Source organism: Nelumbo nucifera, chromosome 6, assembly GCF_055504915.1.
Source record: "Nelumbo nucifera cultivar China Antique chromosome 6, China Antique-T2T, whole genome shotgun sequence".
NCBI classification, from domain to species: domain Eukaryota; kingdom Viridiplantae; phylum Streptophyta; class Magnoliopsida; order Proteales; family Nelumbonaceae; genus Nelumbo; species Nelumbo nucifera.
In genome coordinates, this window is record NC_142654.1 from 48331464 (window position 1) to 48334122 (window position 2659).

Here is a 2659-nt window from a genome sequence, read left to right on the forward strand (position 1 = left end):
CGCAGACTCACTTTCTTCTTCTCACCAACAGGGCTCAGATTGGGCTAACCAAGGGGTAGACAAGTCATCCAAAAGATTGTACACTATATCCACATTGCACTCATCTTCCCCTAGGTTTGATACTTAGAGGCACTAAAAATATTCAACTGGACTTTCTGCTCCCCAAATGAAATGTCCATTTCTCTTGATTTACAGTTAATGTTTGCATTGATCGTTGCTAGAAGCATTCATCCTAAGATTATTGGGTTATGGTTCAGCTCCTCAGTTGGGGTCATGTCTAGTCTACAAGGAAATAACAATTCTCTAACCTAACAATGACGTCCTTGATAACACCTCGAGGAGTCTTGACCGACCGATCAACGAGTTACAAAATTACTGGGGTAGGTTTTAACTCACCGATCCTAAAACTTTCATAGATAATGGACAGAAGCAGATTTACACTGGCCCAAGATCTAATAAGACCCGATCAAAGTTGATTCTAGAGATGACACAACTTATGAGAGGAGCACCCAGGTCTTTCATCTTCCGGGGAAGTTGGTTTAGGAAGACCGCATTAACATCCACCGAGAGCATCACTTTTTGTGGGGCTGATCGTGGCTCCCTCTTTTGAGTGCATAGCTCTTTTAGAAATTTGGCGTAGGCCGAGGCATGTTGAATCGCATCAAAGAGAGGGATGTTAATATGGACGTGTTTGAAGAGCTCCTTGATCTCCTCGTTGTGAATCTCTTTCTTTTCTCGCAATGGCCCGGCTATGAGTGCAGTTGGAAAGGGGACTACAGGTTGGTTCACTAAAGGTTCTTCTTCTAAAGTTTCCTTTCCTTCTTCTTCCCCCCACCCAACTTAGGGTCTTCTTGCTCCTTTTCTTCTTCTTTAATTTTCTTATTCTCATATGGGTCTTCTAAAATTCTCCCACTCCTTAAGGTTGTAACAGCTTTAGCATTTTTAAATTGGGGGCTCTTAGGAGGTGGTTGAATTTGTTGTGGAGGAAAACCCTGTGGCTGATTCCTAGGGTTTGCAACTTGTTGACTCAGTAATTGCCCCCCTTCTCTCCTTGCATTAGCTTCGACTAGCCGTCCTATTTGGCTAGGGTACAGCTACATGAATTAGTCATCTACTGTACGGGATTGCGGAGGTTGTGGGTAACCCTGGTACGGTTGGGCCGGTTGGTTTCTAGGGTACACCTGCTGGAATTAACTTTGTACTGGTGGCCTCTGAAACTACTAGGCCATGGAGTTAGATAAATGATGATACTGCTGGGACTTTGAGTTGAGTTGATGTGTCTTCCAAGAAAAGTTAGGGTGATTCCTCCACCCAGGGTTGTAAGTATTTGAGTATGGATCATTGTTGGGCCTTGAAAAACTCTGGGCTGCGTGAACCTGTTCTTGGATAAAGGGTGGAAACTGGACCGTCGTGGAACAGTCATCAATCTGGTGGGCCGGGCTGGCTCAAATGGAACACACTTCAGGATAGGGTGTAGATGGGCCCAATTGCTGGTTAAAGGTGAAAAACTGATCAAGCTTCTGGGCTAGAAGATCTACCCTGTCCAATTTTCTAGAAATGGCATTCAAGTCCATTCTTGCCTCGGGATCTGTATTATTCTTGACTTCATAGAGCCTCGCCCTCTTTGAGGGTCCCACCGACCTTTCATAGGAATACAAGGATGCATTGTTAATGGAGTTCTCACTCAGGGTCTCGAAAAGAGCATATGCTTCATCCTCACTTTTTCTCATAAATGCCCCCCCCACAGGATGCATCTACCAATTGCCTGTATTGATCCGTCAAACCTTCATAGAAGGCTTGGACAATTTGCCATTGAGACAGGCCATGGTGTGGGCATTTTCTCATAAACTCCTTCATCCTCTCCCAAGCCTCATGAATTTGTTCACTCGGTGTTTGGGTGAATCTAGTGATGGCTCTTCTCATGGTATTAGTTTGACCTAAAGGATAGAACTTGTTGCATTTCTGCCCAAGTTCTAATAGGTCTCCCTATAGTTCCCAACCAGTGCTTGGCCTTGTCTTTCAAGGAGAAGGGGAAAAGAGTCAATCTAAGGGCATCATCATTGAAGTTTTGGATCCTTACAGTGGAACAGATTTCCAGAAACTTGTTTATGTGTTTGTATGGGTCTTCACTCGGGTTCCCAAAGAAAGAGGGGAGCATCTGAATTGTGCTTGACTTAATCTCATACTATAAGGCTTGAGTATCTCACAACTGTATGCAGGATAAAGGGTTATATTGGGTTGAAGTGAAGTATTCCTTCAACTTTTGGGTTGGGCATCATTGATTCCGGCCATTTGGTTGCGATGTTGGTGAAGGAGATATGTCTCTATTTTGGGTATGGGTTCTATAGTTTCTCTCCTTAAATATCTCCTTCCCAACATACAACTCAGAAGTCCCTTTTTCTTCTTGTTGAAATTTGAATTTTAAATTTTTTAATTTTAATTTGAAATTTAGATTTTGAAATTTAAACTCAAATTTGAAATTAATATATATATATATATATATATTTGAAATTTAAATTCCTAAAATTTAAATTCAAATTTGAATTTTTACATTTAAAAAAAATGCAAGCAATTCACACACACAACCTATGGGCTAACCTAGGGTTTCCTAAACTAGTGGTTCAACCAATGTGAATCCTCTTAGGTTCACTTGGAATTA

General features: G+C 41.8%; 1 non-coding gene across 1 annotated transcript; it reads left to right on the forward strand.

The window, feature by feature from the left end:
• Nucleotides 1-1819: 1819 nt before the first annotated feature.
• On the forward strand, nt 1820-1926 carry LOC148791021 (small nucleolar RNA R71). Its single transcript, XR_016078050.1, has one exon. It is a non-coding gene; the product is annotated as a small nucleolar RNA R71 (small nucleolar RNA).
• The last annotated feature ends 733 nt before the right edge of the window (nt 1927-2659 follow it).